A 21,847-nucleotide genomic window follows, 5' to 3' on the forward strand; every position below is an offset into this window, starting at 1 on the left:
AGCCCTAAGCAGTGACTGGGGAGAAACACTTTCATTGAAAGGGGTTGCCAAGCTTCCCAAAATTGCGAGTCTCTAGAAATCTCAGCAAACATTTTTGTACCCAACGTGGATGATACTTTCAGGTAATGATCAGTACACTAAGCTCACTTCGTTCCCCAAATTTCGTTCTTCTATGTTGAAGCGTTCGTTTCCAGTAACAGTTTGAATTTTGGCGTTTCACTCTGTTTTCTCCTATATTGATAGATGTATTTGGAACTCTAAATCAAACACTGTTTGTGCTAGCTTCTTGAAACTTGACACAGTAAAGCAGTATCACATTCTATCTCTATGTTCTGTTTCCTCTGGATGTAGCCCTAAGCAGTGACTGGGGAGAAGTACTTTCATTGACAGGGGTTGCCAAGCTTCCAGAAATTACGAGTCTCCAGAAATCTCAGCGACTATGATTTCACCCAACCTGGATGATACTTTCAGGTAATGATCAGTACACTAAGCCCACTTGGTTCGCCAAATTTCGTTCTTCTATGTTGAAGCGTTCGTTTCCAGTAACAGTTTGAATTTTGGCGTTTCACTCTGTTTTCTCCTATACTGACAGATGTATTTGGAACTCTAAATCAAACACGGTTTGTGCTAGCTTCTTGAAACTTGACACAATAAAGCAGTTTCACGTTCTATCTCTATGTTCTGTTTCCTCTTGATGTAGCCCTAAGCAGTGACTGGGGAGAAATACTTTCATTGAAAGGGGTTGCCAAGCTTCCAGAAATTACGAGTCTCCAGAAATCTCAGCAACTATGATTTCACCCATACTGGATGATACTTTCAGGTAATGATCAGTACACTAATCCCACTTGGTTCGCCAAATTTCGTTCTTCTATGTTGAAGCGTTCGTTTCCAGTAACAGTTTGAATTTTGGCGTTTCACTCTGTTTTCTCCTATATTGATAGATGTATTTGGAACTCTAAACCAAACACGGTTTGTGCTAGCTTCTTGAAACTTGACACAATAAAGCAGTTTCAAGTTCTATCTCTATGTTCTGTCTCCTCTTGATGTAGCCCTAAGCAGTGACTGGGGAGAAACACTTTCATTGAAAGGAGTTGCCAAGCTTCCAAAAATTACGAGTCTCCAGAAATCTCAGCATCTATTTTTTTACCCAAACTGGATGATACTTTCAGGTAATGATGAGTACGCTAAGCCCACTGTGTTCCCAAAATTTCGTTCTTCTATGTTGAAGCGTTCGTTTCCAGTAACAGTTTGAATTTTGGCGTTTCACTCTGTTTTCTCCTATATTGATAGATGTATTTGGAACTCTAACACAAACACGGTTTGTGCTAGCTTCTTGAAACTTGACACAGTAAAGCAGTTTCACGTTCTATCTCTATGTTTTGTTTCCTCTTGATGTAGCACTCAGCAGTGACTGAGGAGAAACACTTTCATTGAAAGGGGTTGCCAAGCTTCCCAAAATTGCGAGTCTCCAGAAATCTCAGCAACTATTTTTTAACCCAAACTGGATGATACTTTCAGGTAATGATCAGTACACTAAGCCCACTTGGTTCCCCAAATTTCGTTCTTCTATGTTAAAGCGTTCGTTTCCAGTAACAGTTTGAATTTTGGCGTTTCACTCTGTTTTCTCCTATATTGATACATGTATTTGGAAATCTAAACCAAACACGGTTTGTGCTAGCTTCTTGAAACTTGACACAGTAAAGCAGTTTCACGTTCTATCTCTATGTTCTGTTTCCTCTTGATGTAGCACTCAGCAGTGACTGAGGAGAAACACTTTCATTGAAAGGGGTTGCCAAGCTTCACAAAATTGCGAGTCTCCAGAAATCTCAGCAACTATTTTTTCACCCAAGCTGGATGATACTTTCAGGTAATGATCAGTACACTAAGCTCACTTGGTTCCCCAAATTTCGTTCTTTTATGTTGAAGCGTTCGCTTCCAGTAACTGTTTGAATTTTGGCGTTTCACTCTGTTTTCTCCTATACTGACAGATGTATTTGGAACTCTAAATCAAACACGGTTTGTGCTAGCTTCTTGAAACTTGACAAAGTAAAGCAGATTCACGTTCTATCTCTATGTTCTGTTTCCTCTGGATGTAGCCCTAAGCAGTGACTGGGGAGAAATACTTTCATTGACAGGGGTTGCCAAGCTTCCAGAAATTACGAGTCTCCAGAAATCTCAGCAACTATGATTTCACCCAACCTGGATGATACTTTCAGGTAATGATCAGTACACTAAGCCCACTTGTTTCCCCAAATTTCGTTCTTCTATGTTGAAGCGTTCGTTTCCAGTAACAGTTTGAATTTTGGCGTTTCACTCTGTTTTCTCCTATATTGATAGATGTATTTGGAACTCTAAACCAAACACGGTTTGTGCTAGCTTCTTGAAACTTGACACAGTAAAGCAGTTTTACGTTCTATCTCTATGTTCTGTTTCCTCTTGATGTAGCACTCAGCAGTGACTGAGGAGAAACACTTTCATTGAAAGGGGTTGCCAAGCTTCCCAAAATTGCGAGTCTCCAGAAATCTCAGCAACTATTTTTTCACCCAAACTGGATGATACTTTCAGGTAATGATCAGTACACTAAGCTCACTTGGTTCCCCAAATTTCGTTCTTTTATGTTGAAGCGTTCGCTTCCAGTAACTGTTTGAATTTTGGCATTTCACTCTGTTTTCTCCTATACTGACAGATGTATTTGGAACTCTAAATCAAACACGGTTTGTGCTAGCTTCTTGAAACTTGACACAGTAAAGCAGTTTCACGTTCTATCTCTATGTTCTATTTCCTCTGGATGTAGCCCTAAGCAGTGACTTGGGAAAAATACTTTCTTGACAGGGGTTGCCAAGCTTCCAAAAATTACGAGTCTCCAGAAATCTCAGCAACTATGATTTCACCCAACCTGGGTGATACTTTCAGGTAATGATCAGTACACTAAGCCCACTTGGTTCCCCAAATTTCGTTCTTCTATGTTGAAGCGTTCGTTTCCAGTAAGAGTTTGAATTTTGGCGTTTCACTCTATTTTCTCCTATATTGATAGATGTATTTGGAACTCTAAATCAAACACGGTTTGTGCTACCTTCTTCAAACTTGACACAGTAAAGCAGTTTCAAGTTCTATCTCTATGTTCTGTTTCCTCTTGATGTAGCACTCAGCAGTGACTGAGGAGAAACACTTTCATTGAAAGGGGTTGCCAAGCTTCCCAAAATTGCGAGTCTCCAGAAATCTCAGCAACTATTTTTTAACCCAAACTGGATGATACTTTCAGGTAATGATCAGTACACTAAGCTCACTTGGTTCCCCAAATTTCTTTCTTTTATGTTGAAGCGTTCGCTTCCAGTAACTGCTTGAATTTTGGCGTTTCACTCTGTTTTCTCCTATATTGATAGATGTATTTGGAACTCTAAACCAAACACGGTTTGGGCTAGCTTCTTGAAACTTGACACAGTAAAGCAGTTTCACGTTCTATCTCTATGTTGTGTTTCCTCTTGATGTAGCACTCAGTAGTGACTGAGGAGAAACACTTTCATTGAAAGGGGTTGCCAAGCTTCCCAAAATTGCGAGTCTCCAGAAATCTCAGCAACTATTTTTTAACCCAAACTGGATGATACTTTCAGGTAATGATCAGTACACTAAGCTCACTTGGTTCCCCAAATTTCGTTCTTTTATGTTGAAGCGTTCGCTTCCAGTAACTGTTTGAATTTTGGCGTTTCACTCTGTTTTCTCCTATACTGACAGATGTATTTGGAACTCTAAATCAAACACGGTTTGTGCTAGCTTCTTGAAACTTGACACAGTAAAGCAGTTTCACGTTCTATCTCTATGTTCTATTTCCTCTGGATGTAGCCCTAAGCAGTGACTGGGGAAAAATACTTTCATTGACAGGGGTTGCCAAGCTTCCAGAAATTACGAGTCTCCAGAAATCTCAGCAACTATGATTTCACCCAACCTGGGTGATACTTTCAGGTAATGATCAGTACACTAAGCCCACTTGGTTCCCCAAATTTCGTTCTTCTATGTTGAAGCGTTCGTTTCCAGTAAGAGTTTGAATTTTGGCGTTTCACTCTATTTTCTCCTATATTGATAGATGTATTTGGAACTCTAAATCAAACACGGTTTGTGCTACCTTCTTCAAACTTGACACAGTAAAGCAGTTTCAAGTTCTAGCTCTATGTTCTGTTTCCTCTTGATGTAGCACTCAGCAGTGACTGAGGAGAAACACTTTCATTGAAAGGGGTTGCCAAGCTTCCCAAAATTGCGAGTCTCCAGAAATCTCAGCAACTATTTTTTAACCCAAACTGGATGATACTTTCAGGTAATGATCAGTACACTAAGCTCACTTGGTTCCCCAAATTTCGTTCTTTTATGTTGAAGCGTTCGCTTCCAGTAACTGTTTGAATTTTGGCGTTTCACTCTGTTTTCTCCTATATTGATAGATGTATTTGGAACTCTAAACCAAACACGGTTTGGGCTAGCTTCTTGAAACTTGACACAGTAAAGCAGTTTCACGTTCTATCTCTATGTTGTGTTTTCTCTTGATGTAGCACTCAGCAGTGACTGAGGAGAAACACTTTCATTGAAAGGGGTTGCCAAGCTTCCCAAAATTGCGAGTCTCCAGAAATCTCAGCAACTATTTTTTAACCCAAACTGGATGATACTTTCAGGTAATGATCAGTACACTAAGCTCACTTGGTTCCCCAAATTTCGTTCTTTTATGTTGAAGCGTTCGCTTCCAGTAACTGTTTGAATTTTGGCGTTTCACTCTGTTTTCTCCTATACTGACAGATGTATTTGGAACTCTAAATCAAACACGGTTTGTGCTAGCTTCTTGAAACTTGACACAGTAAAGCAGTTTCACGTTCTATGTCTATGTTCTGTTTCCTCTGGATGTAGCACTCAGCAGTGACTGAGGAGAAACACTTTCATTGAAAGGGGTTGCCAAGCTTCCCAAAATTGCGAGTCTCCAGAAATCTCAGCAACTATTTTTTCACCCAAACTGGATGATACTTTCAGGTAATGATCAGTACACTAAGCTCACTTGGTTCCCCAAATTTCGTTCTTTTATGTTGAAGCGTTCGCTTCCAGTAACTGTTTGAATTTTGGCGTTTCACTCTGTTTTCTCCTATACTGACAGATGTATTTGGAACTCTAAATCAAACACGGTTTGTGCTAGCTTCTTGAAACTTGACACAGTAAAGCAGTTTCACGTTCTATCTCTATGTTCTGTTTCCTCTGGATGTAGCACTCAGCAGTGACTGAGGAGAAACACTTTCATTGAAAGGGGTTGCCAAGCTTCCCAAAATTGCGAGTCTCCAGAAATCTCAGCAACTATTTTTTAACCCAAACTGGATGATACTTTCAGGTAATGATCAGTACACTAAGCTCACTTGGTTCCCCAAATTTCGTTCTTTTATGTTGAAGCGTTCGCTTCCAGTAACTGTTTGAATTTTGGCGTTTCACTCTGTTTTCTCCTATACTGACAGATGTATTTGGAACTCTAAATCAAACACGGTTTGTGCTAGCTTCTTGAAACTTGACACAGTAAAGCAGTTTCACGTTCTATCTCTATGTTCTATTTCCTCTGGATGTAGCCCTAAGCAGTGACTGGGGAAAAATACTTTCATTGACAGGGGTTGCCAAGCTTCCAGAAATTACGAGTCTCCAGAAATCTCAGCAACTATGATTTCACCCAAACTGGATGATACTTTCAGGTAATGATCAGTACACTAAGCTCACTTGGTTCCCCAAATTTCGTTCTTTTATGTTGAAGCGTTCGCTTCCAGTAACTGTTTGAATTTTGGCGTTTCACTCTGTTTTCTCCTATACTGACAGATGTATTTGGAACTCTAAATCAAACACGGTTTGTGCTAGCTTCGTGAAACTTGACACAGTAAAGCAGTTTCACGTTCTATCTCTATGTTTTGTTTCCTCTTGATGTAGCACTCAGCAGTGACTGAGGAGAAACACTTTCATTGAAAGGGGTTGCCTAGCTTCCCAAAATTGCGAGTCTCTAGAAATCTCAGCAAACAGTTTTTCACCCAAAGTGGATGATACTTTCAGGTAATGATCAGTACACTAAGCTCACTTGGTTACCCAAATTTCGATCTTCTATGTTGAAGCGTTCGTTTCCAGTAACAGTTTGAATTTTGGCGTTTTACTCTGTTTTCTCCTATATTGATAGATGTATTTGGAACTCTAAATCAAACACGGTTTGTGCTAGCTTCTTGAAACTTGACACAATAAAGCAGTTTCAAGTTCTATCTCTATGTTCTGTCTCCTCTTGATGTAGCCCTAAGCAGTGACTGGGGAGAAACACTTTCATTGAAAGGGGTTGCCAAGCTTCCAAAAATTACGAGTCTCCAGAAATCTCAGCAACTATTTTTTCACCCAAACTGGATGATACTTTCAGGTAATGATCAGTACACTAAGCTCACTTGGTTCCCCAAATTTCGTTCTTTTATGTTGAAGCGTTCGCTTCCAGTAACTGTTTGAATTTTGGCGTTTCACTCTGTTTTCTCCTATACTGACAGATGTATTTGGAACTCTAAATCAAACACGGTTTGTGCTAGCTTCTTGAAACTTGACACAGTAAAGCAGTTTCACGTTCTATCTCTATATTCTGTTTCCTCTTGCTGTAGCCCTAAGGAGTGACTGAGGAGAAACACTTTCATTGAAAGGGGTTGCCAAGCTTCCCAAAACTGCGAGTCTCCAGAAATCTCAGCAACTATTTTTTCACCCAAACTGGATGATACTTTCAGGTAATAATCAGTACACTAAGCCCACTTGGTTCCCCAAATTTCGTTCTTCTATGTTGAAGCGTTCGTTTCCAGTAACAGTTTGAATTTTGGCGTTTCACTCTGTTTTCTCCTATATTGATAGATGTATTTGGAAATCTAAACCAAACACGGTTTGTGCTAGCTTCTTGAAACTTGAAACAGTAAAGCAGTTTCACGTTCTATCTCTATGTTTTCTTTCCTCTTGATGTAGCACTCAGCAGTGACTGAGGAGAAACACTTTCATTGAAAGGGGTTGCCAAGCTTCCCAAAATTGCGAGTCTCTAGAAATCTCAGCAAACATTTTTGTACCCAACGTGGATGATACTTTCAGGTAATGATCAGTACACTAAGCTCACTTCGTTCCCAAATTTCGTTCTTCTATGTTGAAGCGTTCGTTTCCAGTAACAGTTTGAATTTTGGCGTTTCACTCTGTTTTCTCCTATATTGATAGATGTATTTGGAACTCTAAATCAAACACGGTTTGTGCTAGCTTCTTGAAACTTGACACCGTAAAGCAGTTTCAAGTTCTATCTCTATGTTCTGTTTTCTCTTGATGTAGCCCTAAGCAGTGACTGGGGAGAAACACTTTCATTGAAAGGGGTTGCCAAGCTTCCCAAAATTGCGAGTCTCCAGAAATCTCAGCAACTATTTTTTCACCCAAACTGGATGACACTTTCAGGTAATGATCAGTACACTCAGCCCACTTGGATCCCCAAATTTCGTTCTTCTATGTTGAAGCGTTCGTTTCCAGTAACAGTTTGAATTTTGGCCTTTCACTCTGTTTTCTCCTATACTGACAGATGTATTTGGAACTCTAAATCAAACACGGTTTGTGCTAGCTTCTTGAAACTTGACACAGTAAAGCAGTTTCACGTTCTATCTCTATGTTCTGTTTCCTCTTGATGTAGCACACAGCAGTGACTGAGGAGAAACACTTTCATTGAAAGGGGTTGCCAAGCTTCCAAAAATTACGATTCCCCAGAAATCTCAGCAACTATTTTTTCACCCAAACTGGATGATACTTTCAGGTAATGATGAGTACACTAAGCCCACTGGGTTCCCCAAATTTCGTTCTTCTATGTTGAAGCGTTCGTTTCCAGTAACAGTTTGAATTTTGGCGTTTCGCTCTGATTTCTCCTATATTGATAGATGTATTTGGAACTCTAAACCAAACACGGTTTGTGCTAGCTTCTTGAAACTTGACACAATAAAGCAGTTTCAAGTTCTATCTCTATGTTCTGTTTCCTCTTGATGTAGCCCTAAGCAGTGACTGGGGAGAAACACTTATATTGAAAGGAGTTGCCAAGCTTCCAGAAATTACGAGTCTCCAGAAATCTCAGCAACTATGATTTCACCCAAACTGGATGATACTTTCAGGTAATGATCAGTACACTAAGCCCACTTGGTTCCCCAAATTTCGTTCTTCTATGTTGAAGCGTTCGTTTCCAGTAACAGTTTGAATTTTGGCGTTTCACTCTGTTTTCTCCTATATTGATAGACGTATTTGGAACTCTAAATCAAACACGGTTTGTGCTACCTTCTTCAAACTTGACACAGTAAAGCAGTTTCAAGTTCTAGCTCTATGTTCTGTTTCCTCTTGATGTAGCACTCAGCAGTGACTGAGGAGAAACACTTTCATTGAAAGGGGTTGCCAAGCTTCCCAAAATTGCGAGTCTCCAGAAATCTCAGCAACTATTTTTTAACCCAAACTGGATGATACTTTCAGGTAATGATCAGTACACTAAGCTCACTTGGTTCCCCAAATTTCGTTCTTTTATGTTGAAGCGTTCGCTTCCAGTAACTGTTTGAATTTTGGCGTTTCACTCTGTTTTCTCCTATACTGACAGATGTATTTGGAACTCTAAATCAAACACGGTTTGTGCTAGCTTCTTGAAACTTGACACAGTAAAGCAGTATCACGTTCTATCTCTATGTTCTGTTTCCTCTGGATGTAGCCCTAAGCAGTGACTGGGGAGAAACACTTTCATTGAAAGGGGTTGCCAAGCTTCCAGAAATTACGAGTCTCCAGAAATCTCAGCAGCTATGATTTCACCCAACCTGGATGATACTTTCAGGTAATGATCAGTACACTAAGCCCACTTGGTTCCCCAAATTTCGTTCTTCTATGTTGAAGCGTTCGTTTCCAGTAACAGTTTGAATTTTGGCGTTTCACTCTGTTTTCTCCTATATTGATAGATGTATTTGGAACTCTAAACCAAACACGGTTTGTGCTAGCTTCTTGAAACTTGAAACAGTAAAGCAGTTTCACGTTCTAGCTCTATGTTTTCTTTCCTCTTGATGTAGCACTCAGCAGTGACTGAGGAGAAACACTTTCATTGAAAGGGGTTGCCAAGCTTCCCAAAATTGCGAGTCTCTAGAAATCTCAGCAAACATTATTGTACCCAACGTGGATGATACTTTCAGGTAATGATCAGTACACTAAGCTCACTTCGTTCCCCAAATTTCGTTCTTCTATGTTGAAGCGTTCGTTTCCAGTAACAGTTTGAATTTTGGCGTTTCACTCTGTTTTCTCCTATATTGATAGATGTATTTGGAACTCTAAATCAAACACGGTTTGTGCTAGCTTCTTGAAACTTGACACAGTAAAGCAGTATCACGTTCTATCTCTATGTTCTGTTTCCTCTGGATGTAGCCCTAAGCAGTGACTGGGGAGAAGTACTTTCATTGACAGGGGTTGCCAAGCTTCCAGAAATTACGAGTCTCCAGAAATCTCAGCGACTATGATTTCACCCAACCTGGATGATACTTTCAGGTAATGATCAGTACACTAAGCCCACTTGGTTCGCCAAATTTCGTTCTTCTATGTTGAAGCGTTCGTTTCCAGTAACAGTTTGAATTTTGGCGTTTCACTCTGTTTTCTCCTATACTGACAGATGTATTTGGAACTCTAAATCAAACACGGTTTGTGCTAGCTTCTTGAAACTTGACACACTAAAGCAGTTTCACGTTCTATCTCTATGTTCTGTTTCCTCTTGATGTAGCCCTAAGCAGTGACTGGGGAGAAATACTTTCATTGAAAGGGGTTGCCAAGCTTCCAGAAATTACGAGTCTCCAGAAATCTCAGCAACTATGATTTCACCCATACTGGATGATACTTTCAGGTAATGATCAGTACACTAAGCCCACTTGGTTCGCCAAATTTCGTTCTTCTGTGTTGAAGCGTTCGTTTCCAGTAACAGTTTGAATTTTGGCGTTTCACTCTGTTTTCTCCTATATTGATAGATGTATTTGGAACTCTAAACCAAACACGGTTTGTGCTAGCTTCTTGAAACTTGACACAGTAAAGCAGTTTCACGTTCTATCTCTATGTTCTGTTTCCTCTTGATGTAGCACTCAGCAGTGACTGAGGAGAAACACTTTCATTGAAAGGGGTTGCCAAGCTTCCCAAAATTGCGAGTCTCCAGAAATCTCAGCAACTATTTTTTAACCCAAACTGAATGATACTTTCAGGTAATGATCAGTACACTAAGCCCACTTGGTTCCCCAAATTTCGTTCTTCTATGTTGAAGCGTTCGTTTCCAGTAACAGTTTGAATTTTGGCGTTTCACTCTGTTTTCTCCTATATTGATAGATGTATTTGGAACTCTAAACCAAACATGGTTTGTGCTAGCTTCTTGAAACTTGACACAGTAAAGCAGTTTCACGTTCTATCTCTATGTTCTGTTTCCTCTTGATGTAGCACTCAGCAGTGACTGAGGAGAAACACTTTCATTGAAAGGGGTTGCCAAGCTTCCCAAAATTGCGAGTCTCCAGAAATCTCAGCAACTATTTTTTAACCCAAACTGGATGATACTTTCAGGTAATGATCAGTACACTAAGCTCAATTGGTTCCCCAAATTTCGTTCTTTTATGTTGAAGCATTCGCTTCCAGTAACTGTTTGAATTTTGGCGTTTCACTCTGTTTTCTCCTATATTGATAGATGTATTTGGAACTCTAAACCAAACACGGTTTGTGCTAGCTTCTTGAAACTTGACACAGTAAAGCAGTTTCACGTTCTATCTCTATGTTCTGTTTCCTCTTGATGTAGCACTCAGCAGTGACTGAGGAGAAACACTTTCATTGAAAGGGGTTGCCAAGCTTCCCAAAATTGCGAGTCTCCAGAAATCTCAGCAACTATTTTTTAACCCAAATTGGATGATACTTTCAGGTAATGATCAGTACACTAAGCTCACTTGGTTCCCCAAATTTCGTTCTTTTATGTTGAAGCGTTCGCTTCCAGTAACTGTTTGAATTTTGGCGTTTCACTCTGTTTTCTCGTATACTGACAGATGTATTTGGAACTCTAAATCAAACACGGTTTGTGCTAGCTTCTTGAAACTTGACACAGTAAAGCACTTTCACGTTCTATCTCTATGTTCTGTTTCCTCTGGATGTAGCCCTAAGCAGTGACTGGGGAGAAATACTTTCATTGACAGGGGTTGCCAAGCTTCCAGAAATTACGAGTCTCCAGAAATCTCAGCAACTATGATTTCACCCAACCTGGATGATACTTTCAGGTAATGATCAGTACACTAAGCCCACTTGGTTCCCCAAATTTCGTTCTTCTATGTTGAAGCGTTCGATTCCAGTAACAGTTTGAATTTTGGCGTTTTACTCTGTTTTCTCCTATATTGATAGATGTATTTGGAACTCTAAATCAAACACGGTTTGTGCTAGCTCCTTGAAACTTGACACAGTAAAGCAGTTTCACGTTCTATCTCTATGTTCTGTCTCCTCTTGATGTAGCCCTAAGCAGTGACTGGGGAGAAACACTTTCATTGAAAGGGGTTGCCAAGCTTCCAAAAATTACGAGTCTCCAGAAATCTCAGCATCTATTTTTTCACCCAAACTGGATGATACTTTCAGGTATGATGAGTACGCTAAGCCCACTGGGTTCCCAAAATTTCGTTCTTCTATGTTGAAGCGTTCGTTTCCAGTAACAGTTTGAATTTTGGCGTTTCACTCTGTTTTCTCCTATATTGATAGATGTATTTGGAACTCTAACCCAAACACGGTTTGTGCTAGCTTCTTGAAACTTGACACAGTAAAGCAGTTTCACGTTCTATCTCTATGTTCTGTTTCCTCTTGATGTAGCACTCAGCAGTGACTGAGGAGAAACACTTTCATTGAAAGGGGTTGCCAAGCTTCCCAAAACTGCGAGTCTCCAGAAATCTCAGCAACTATTTTTTAACCCAAACTGGATGATACTTTCAGGTAATGATCAGTACACTAAGCTCACTTGGTTCCCCAAATTTCGTTCTTTTATGTTGAAGCGTTCACTTCCAGTAACTGTTTGAATTTTGGCGTTTCACTCTGTTTTCTCCTATACTGACAGATGTATTTGGAACTCTAAATCAAACACGGTTTGTGCTAGCTTCTTGAAACTTGACACAGTAAAGCAGTTTCAAGTTCTATCTCTATGTTTTCTTTCCTCTTGATGTAGCACTCAGCAGTGACTTAGGAGAAACACTTTCATTGAAAGGGGTTGCCAAGTTTCCAGAAATTACGAGTCTCCAGAAATCTCAGCAACTATGATTTCACCGAAACTGGATGATACTTTCAGGTAATGATCAGTACACTAAGCCCACTTGGTTCCCCAAATTTCGTTCTTCTATGTTGATGCGTTCGCTTCCAGTAACTGTTTGAATTTTGGCGTTTCACTCTGTTTTCTCCTATACTGACAGATGTATTTGGAACTCTAAATCAAACACGGTTTGTGCTAGCTTCTTGAAACTTGACACAGTAAATCAGTTTCACGTTCTATCACTATGTTCTGTTTCCTCTGGATGTAGCCCTAAGCAGTGACTGGGGAAAAATACTTTCATTGACCGAGGTTGCCAAGCTTCCAGAAATTACGAGTCTCCAGAAATCTCAGCAACTATGATTTCACCCAAACTGGATGATACTTTCAGGTAATGATCAGTACACTAAGCCCACTTGGTTCCCCAAATTTCGTTCTTCTATGTTGAAGCGTTCGTTTTCAGTAACAGTTTGAATTTTGGCGTTTCACTCTGTTTTCTCCTATATTGATAGATGTATTTGGAACTCTAACCCAAACACGGTTTGTGCTAGCTTCTTGAAACTTGACACAGTAAAGCAGTTTCACGTTCTATATATATGTTCTGTTTCCTCTTGAAGTAGCACTCAGCAGTGACTGAGGAGAAACACTTTCATTGAAAGGGGTTGCCAAGCTTCCCAAAATTGCGAGTCTCCAGAAATCTCAGCAACTATTTTTTAACCCAAACTGGATGATACTTTCAGGTAATGATCAGTACACTAAGCCCACTTGGTTCCCCAAATTTCGTTCTTCTATGTTAAAGCGTTCGTTTCCAGTAACAGTTTGAATTTTGGCGTTTCACTCTGTTTTCTCCTATATTGATACATGTATTTGGAACTCTAAACCAAACACGGTTTGTGCTAGCTTCTTGAAACTTGACACACTAAAGCAGTTTCACGTTCTATCTCTATGTTCTGTTTCCTCTTGATGTAGCACTCAGCAGTGACGGAGGAGAAACACTTTCATTGAAAGGGGTTGCCAAGCTTCCCAAAATTGCGAGTCTCCAGAAATCTCAGCAACTATTTTTTAACCCAAACTGGATGATACTTTCAGGTAATGATCAGTACACTAAGCTCACTTGGTTCCCCAAATTTCGTTCTTTTATGTTGAAGCGTTCGCTTCCAGTAACTGTTTGAATTTTGGCGTTTCACTCTGTTTTCTCCTATACTGACAGATGTATTTGGAACTCTAAATCAAACACGGTTTGTGCTAGCTTCTTGAAACTTGACACAGTAAAGCACTTTCACGTTCTATCTCTATGTTCTGTTTCCTCTGGATGTAGCCCTAAGCAGTGACTGGGGAGAAATACTTTCATTGACAGGGGTTGCCAAGCTTCCAGAAATTACGAGTCTCCAGAAATCTCAGCAACTATGATTTCACCCAACCTGGATGATACTTTCAGGTAATGATCAGTACACTAAGCCCACTTGGTTCCCCAAATTTCATTCTTCTATGTTGAAGCGTTCGTTTCCAGTAACAGTTTGAATTTTGGCGTTTCGCTCTGTTTTCTCCTATATTGATAGATGTATTTGGAACTCTAAACCAAACACGGTTTGTGCTAGCTTCTTGAAACTTGACACAGTAAAGCAGTTTTACGTTCTATCTCTATGTTCTGTTTCCTCTTGATGTAGCACTCAGCAGTGACTGAGGAGAAACACTTTCATTGAAAGGGGTTGCCAAGCTTCCCAAAATTGCGAGTCTCCAGAAATCTCAGCAACTATTTTTTCACCCAAACTGGATGATACTTTCAGGTAATGATCAGTACACTAAGCTCACTTGGTTCCCCAAATTTCGTTCTTTTATGTTGAAGCGTTCGCTTCCAGTAACTGTTTGAATTTTGGCGTTTCACTCTGTTTCCTCCTATACTGACAGATGTATTTGGAACTCTAAATCAAACACGGTTTGTGCTAGCTTCTTGAAACTTGACACACTAAAGCAGTTTCACGTTCTATCTCTATGTTCTGTTTCCTCTGGATGTAGCAGTCAGCAGTGACTGAGGAGAAACACTTTCATTGAAAGGGGTTGCCAAGCTTCCCAAAATTGCGAGTCTCCAGAAATCTCAGCAACTATTTTTTAACCCAAACTGGATGATACTTTCAGGTAATGATCAGTACACTAAGCTCACTTGGTTCCCCAAATTTCGTTCTTTTATGTTGAAGCGTTCGCTTCCAGTAACTGTTTGAATTTTGGCGTTTCACTCTGTTTTCTCCTATATTGATAGATGTATTTGGAACTCTAAATCAAACACGGTTTGTGCTAGCTCCTTGAAACTTGACACAGTAAAGCAGTTTCACGTTCTATCTCTATGTTCTGTCTCCTCTTGATGTAGCCCTAAGCAGTGACTGGGGAGAAACACTTTCATTGAAAGGGGTTGCCAAGCTTCCAAAAATTACGAGTCTCCAGAAATCTCAGCATCTATTTTTTCACCCAAACTGGATGATACTTTCAGGTATGATGAGTACGCTAAGCCCACTGGGTTCCCAAAATTTCGTTCTTCTATGTTGAAGCGTTCGTTTCCAGTAACAGTTTGAATTTTGGCGTTTCACTCTGTTTTCTCCTATATTGATAGATGTATTTGGAACTCTAACCCAAACACGGTTTGTGCTAGCTTCTTGAAACTTGACACAGTAAAGCAGTTTCACGTTCTATCTCTATGTTCTGTTTCCTCTTGATGTAGCACTCAGCAGTGACTGAGGAGAAACACTTTCATTGAAAGGGGTTGCCAAGCTTCCCAAAACTGCGAGTCTCCAGAAATCTCAGCAACTATTTTTTAACCCAAACTGGATGATACTTTCAGGTAATGATCAGTACACTAAGCTCACTTGGTTCCCCAAATTTCGTTCTTTTATGTTGAAGCGTTCACTTCCAGTAACTGTTTGAATTTTGGCGTTTCACTCTGTTTTCTCCTATACTGACAGATGTATTTGGAACTCTAAATCAAACACGGTTTGTGCTAGCTTCTTGAAACTTGACACAGTAAAGCAGTTTCAAGTTCTATCTCTATGTTTTCTTTCCTCTTGATGTAGCACTCAGCAGTGACTTAGGAGAAACACTTTCATTGAAAGGGGTTGCCAAGTTTCCAGAAATTACGAGTCTCCAGAAATCTCAGCAACTATGATTTCACCGAAACTGGATGATACTTTCAGGTAATGATCAGTACACTAAGCCCACTTGGTTCCCCAAATTTCGTTCTTCTATGTTGATGCGTTCGCTTCCAGTAACTGTTTGAATTTTGGCGTTTCACTCTGTTTTCTCCTATACTGACAGATGTATTTGGAACTCTAAATCAAACACGGTTTGTGCTAGCTTCTTGAAACTTGACACAGTAAATCAGTTTCACGTTCTATCACTATGTTCTGTTTCCTCTGGATGTAGCCCTAAGCAGTGACTGGGGAAAAATACTTTCATTGACCGAGGTTGCCAAGCTTCCAGAAATTACGAGTCTCCAGAAATCTCAGCAACTATGATTTCACCCAAACTGGATGATACTTTCAGGTAATGATCAGTACACTAAGCCCACTTGGTTCCCCAAATTTCGTTCTTCTATGTTGAAGCGTTCGTTTTCAGTAACAGTTTGAATTTTGGCGTTTCACTCTGTTTTCTCCTATATTGATAGATGTATTTGGAACTCTAACCCAAACACGGTTTGTGCTAGCTTCTTGAAACTTGACACAGTAAAGCAGTTTCACGTTCTATATATATGTTCTGTTTCCTCTTGATGTAGCACTCAGCAGTGACTGAGGAGAAACACTTTCATTGAAAGGGGTTGCCAAGCTTCCCAAAATTGCGAGTCTCCAGAAATCTCAGCAACTATTTTTTAACCCAAACTGGATGATACTTTCAGGTAATGATCAGTACACTAAGCCCACTTGGTTCCCCAAATTTCGTTCTTCTATGTTAAAGCGTTCGTTTCCAGTAACAGTTTGAATTTTGGCGTTTCACTCTGTTTTCTCCTATATTGATACATGTATTTGGAACTGTAAACCAAACACGGTTTGTGCTAGCTTCTTGAAACTTGACACACTAAAGCAGTTTCACGTTCTATCTCTATGTTCTGTTTCCTCTTGATGTAGCACTCAGCAGTGACGGAGGAGAAACACTTTCATTGAAAGGGGTTGCCAAGCTTCCCAAAATTGCGAGTCTCCAGAAATCTCAGCAACTATTTTTTAACCCAAACTGGATGATACTTTCAGGTAATGATCAGTACACTAAGCTCACTTGGTTCCCCAAATTTCGTTCTTTTATGTTGAAGCGTTCGCTTCCAGTAACTGTTTGAATTTTGGCGTTTCACTCTGTTTTCTCCTATACTGACAGATGTATTTGGAACTCTAAATCAAACACGGTTTGTGCTAGCTTGTTGAAACTTGACACAGTAAAGCACTTTCACGTTCTATCTCTATGTTCTGTTTCCTCTGGATGTAGCCCTAAGCAGTGACTGGGGAGAAATACTTTCATTGACAGGGGTTGCCAAGCTTCCAGAAATTACGAGTCTCCAGAAATCTCAGCAACTATGATTTCACCCAACCTGGATGATACTTTCAGGTAATGATCAGTACACTAAGCCCACTTGGTTCCCCAAATTTCATTCTTCTATGTTGAAGCGTTCGTTTCCAGTAACAGTTTGAATTTTGGCGTTTCGCTCTGTTTTCTCCTATATTGATAGATGTATTTAGAACTCTAAACCAAACACGGTTTGTGCTAGCTTCTTGAAACTTGACACAGTAAAGCAGTTTTACGTTCTATCTCTATGTTCTGTTTCCTCTTGATGTAGCACTCAGCAGTGACTGAGGAGAAACACTTTCATTGAAAGGGGTTGCCAAGCTTCCCAAAATTGCGAGTCTCCAGAAATCTCAGCAACTATTTTTTCACCCAAACTGGATGATACTTTCAGGTAATGATCAGTACACTAAGCTCACTTGGTTCCCCAAATTTCGTTCTTTTATGTTGAAGCGTTCGCTTCCAGTAACTGTTTGAATTTTGGCGTTTCACTCTGTTTTCTCCTATACTGACAGATGTATTTGGAACTCTAAATCAAACACGGTTTGTGCTAGCTTCTTGAAACTTGACACAGTAAAGCAGTTTCACGTTCTATCTCTATGTTCTGTTTCCTCTGGATGTAGCACTCAGCAGTGACTGAGGAGAAACACTTTCATTGAAAGGGGTTGCCAAGCTTCCCAAAATTGCGAGTCTCTAGAAATCTCAGCAACTATTTTTTCACCCAAAGTGGATGATACTTTCAGGTAATGATCAGTACACTAAGCTCACTTGGTTCCCCAAATTTCGTTCTTTTATGTTGAAGCGTTCGCTTCCAGTAACTGTTTGAATTTTGGCGTTTCACTCTGTTTCCTCCTATACTGACAGATGTATTTGGAACTCTAAATCAAACACGGTTTGTGCTAGCTTCTTGAAACTTGACACACTAAAGCAGTTTCACGTTCTATCTCTATGTTCTGTTTCCTCTGGATGTAGCAGTCAGCAGTGACTGAGGAGAAACACTTTCATTGAAAGGGGTTGCCAAGCTTCCCAAAATTGCGAGTCTCCAGAAATCTCAGCAACTATTTTTTAACCCAAACTGGATGATACTTTCAGGTAATGATCAGTACACTAAGCTCACTTGGTTCCCCAAATTTCGTTCTTTTATGTTGAAGCGTTCGCTTCCAGTAACTGTTTGAATTTTGGCGTTTCACTCTGTTTTCTCCTATACTGACAGATGTATTTGGAACTCTAAATCAAACACGGTTTGTGCTAGCTTCTTGAAACTTGACACAGTAAAGCACTTTCACGTTCTATCTCTATGTTTTCTTTCCTCTTGATGTAGCACTCAGCAGTGACTGAGGAGAAACACTTTCATTGAAAGGGGTTGCCATGCTTCCAGAAATTACGAGTCTCCAGAAATCTCAGCAACTATGATTTCACCCAAACTGGATGATACTTTCAGGTAATGATCAGTACACTAAGCCCACTTGGTTCCCCAAATTTCGTTCTTCTATGTTGATGCGTTCGCTTCCAGTAACTGTTTGAATTTTGGCGTTTCACTCTGTTTTCTCCTATACTGACAGATGTATTTGGAACTCTAAATCAAACACGGTTTGTGCTAGCTTCTTGAAACTTGACACAGTAAAGCAGTTTCACGTTCTATCTCTATGTTCTGTTTCCTCTGGATGTAGCCCTAAGCAGTGACTTGTGAAAAATACTTTCATTGACAGAGGTTGCCAAGCTTCCAGAAATTACGAGTCTCCAGAAATCTCAGCAACTATGATTTCACCCAAACTGGATGATACTTTCAGATAATGATCAGTACACTAAGCCCACTTGGTTCCCCAAATTTCGTTCTTCTATGTTGAAGCGTTCGTTTCCAGTAACAGTTTGAATTTTGGCGTTTCACTCTGTTTTCTCCTATATTGATAGATGTATTTGGAACTCTAACCCAAACACGGTTTGTGCTAGCTTCTTGAAACTTGACACAGTAAAGCAGTTTCACGTTCTATCTCTATGTTCTGTCTCCTCTTGATGTAGCCCTAAGCAGTGACTGGGGAGAAACACTTTCATTGAAAGGGGTTGCCAAGCTTCCAAAAATTACGAGTCTCCAGAAATCTCAGCATCTATTTTTTCACCCAAACTTGATGATACTTTCAGGTAATGATGAGTACGCTAAGCCCACTGGGTTCCCCAAATTTCGTTCTTCTATGTTGAAGCGTTCGTTTCCAGTAACAGTTTGAATTTTGGCGTTTCACTCTGTTTTCTCCTATATTGATAGATGTATTTGGAACTCTAACCCAAACACGGTTTGTGCTAGCTTCTTGAAACTTGACACAGTAAAGCAGTTTCACGTTCTATATATATGTTCTGTTTCCTCTTGAAGTAGCACTCAGCAGTGACTGAGGAGAAACACTTTCATTGAAAGGGGTTGCCAAGCTTCCCAAAATTGCGAGTCTCCAGAAATCTCAGCAACTATTTTTTAACCCAAACTGGATGATACTTTCAGGTAATGATCAGTACACTAAGCCCACTTGGTTCCCCAAATTTCGTTCTTCTATGTTAAAGCGTTCGTTTCCAGTAACAGTTTGAATTTTGGCGTTTCACTCTGTTTTCTCCTATATTGATACATGTATTTGGAACTCTAAACCAAACACGGTTTGTGCTAGCTTCTTGAAACTTGACACACTAAAGCAGTTTCACGTTCTATCTCTATGTTCTGTTTCCTCTTGATGTAGCACTCAGCAGTGACGGAGGAGAAACACTTTCATTGAAAGGGGTTGCCAAGCTTCCCAAAATTGCGAGTCTCCAGAAATCTCAGCAACTATTTTTTAACCCAAACTGGATGATACTTTCAGGTAATGATCAGTACACTAAGCTCACTTGGTTCCCCAAATTTCGTTCTTTTATGTTGAAGCGTTCGCTTCCAGTAACTGTTTGAATTTTGGCGTTTCACTCTGTTTTCTCCTATACTGACAGATGTATTTGGAACTCTAAATCAAACACGGTTTGTGCTAGCTTCTTGAAACTTGACACAGTAAAGCACTTTCACGTTCTATCTCTATGTTCTGTTTCCTCTGGATGTAGCCCTAAGCAGTGACTGGGGAGAAATACTTTCATTGACAGGGGTTGCCAAGCTTCCAGAAATTACGAGTCTCCAGAAATCTCAGCAACTATGATTTCACCCAACCTGGATGATACTTTCAGGTAATGATCAGTACACTAAGCCCACTTGGTTCCCCAAATTTCATTCTTCTATGTTGAAGCGTTCGTTTCCAGTAACAGTTTGAATTTTGGCGTTTCGCTCTGTTTTCTCCTATATTGATAGATGTATTTGGAACTCTAAACCAAACACGGTTTGTGCTAGCTTCTTGAAACTTGACACAGTAAAGCAGTTTTACGTTCTATCTCTATGTTCTGTTTCCTCTTGATGTAGCACTCAGCAGTGACTGAGGAGAAACACTTTCATTGAAAGGGGTTGCCAAGCTTCCCAAAATTGCGAGTCTCCAGAAATCTCAGCAACTATTTTTTCACCCAAACTGGATGATACTTTCAGGTAATGATCAGTACACTAAGCTCACTTGGTTCCCCAAATTTCGTTCTTTTATGTTGAAGCGTTCGCTTCCAGTAACTGTTTGAATTTTGGCGTTTCACTCTGTTTCCTCCTATACTGACAGATGTATTTGGAACTCTAAATCAAACACGGTTTGTGCTAGCTTCTTGAAACTTGACACACTAAAGCAGTTTCACGTTCTATCTCTATGTTCTGTTTCCTCTGGATGTAGCAGTCAGCAGTGACTGAGGAGAAACACTTTCATTGAAAGGGGTTGCCAAGCTTCCCAAAATTGCGAGTCTCCAGAAATCTCAGCAACTATTTTTTAACCCAAACTGGATGATACTTTCAGGTAATGATCAGTACACTAAGCTCACTTGGTTCCCCAAATTTCGTTCTTTTATGTTGAAGCGTTCGCTTCCAGTAACTGTTTGAATTTTGGCGTTTCACTCTGTTTTCTCCTATATTGATAGATGTATTTGGAACTCTAAATCAAACACGGTTTGTGCTAGCTCCTTGAAACTTGACACAGTAAAGCAGTTTCACGTTCTATCTCTATGTTCTGTCTCCTCTTGATGTAGCCCTAAGCAGTGACTGGGGAGAAACACTTTCATTGAAAGGGGTTGCCAAGCTTCCAAAAATTACGAGTCTCCAGAAATCTCAGCATCTATTTTTTCACCCAAACTGGATGATACTTTCAGGTATGATGAGTACGCTAAGCCCACTGGGTTCCCAAAATTTCGTTCTTCTATGTTGAAGCGTTCGTTTCCAGTAACAGTTTGAATTTTGGCGTTTCACTCTGTTTTCTCCTATATTGATAGATGTATTTGGAACTCTAACCCAAACACGGTTTGTGCTAGCTTCTTGAAACTTGACACAGTAAAGCAGTTTCACGTTCTATCTCTATGTTCTGTTTCCTCTTGATGTAGCACTCAGCAGTGACTGAGGAGAAACACTTTCATTGAAAGGGGTTGCCAAGCTTCCCAAAACTGCGAGTCTCCAGAAATCTCAGCAACTATTTTTTAACCCAAACTGGATGATACTTTCAGGTAATGATCAGTACACTAAGCTCACTTGGTTCCCCAAATTTCGTTCTTTTATGTTGAAGCGTTCACTTCCAGTAACTGTTTGAATTTTGGCGTTTCACTCTGTTTTCTCCTATACTGACAGATGTATTTGGAACTCTAAATCAAACACGGTTTGTGCTAGCTTCTTGAAACTTGACACAGTAAAGCAGTTTCAAGTTCTATCTCTATGTTTTCTTTCCTCTTGATGTAGCACTCAGCAGTGACTTAGGAGAAACACTTTCATTGAAAGGGGTTGCCAAGTTTCCAGAAATTACGAGTCTCCAGAAATCTCAGCAACTATGATTTCACCGAAACTGGATGATACTTTCAGGTAATGATCAGTACACTAAGCCCACTTGGTTCCCCAAATTTCGTTCTTCTATGTTGATGCGTTCGCTTCCAGTAACTGTTTGAATTTTGGCG

This window comes from Spermophilus citellus (assembly GCF_964194105.1).
Source record: "Spermophilus citellus genome assembly, chromosome: 1".
NCBI lineage: Eukaryota > Metazoa > Chordata > Mammalia > Rodentia > Sciuridae > Spermophilus > Spermophilus citellus.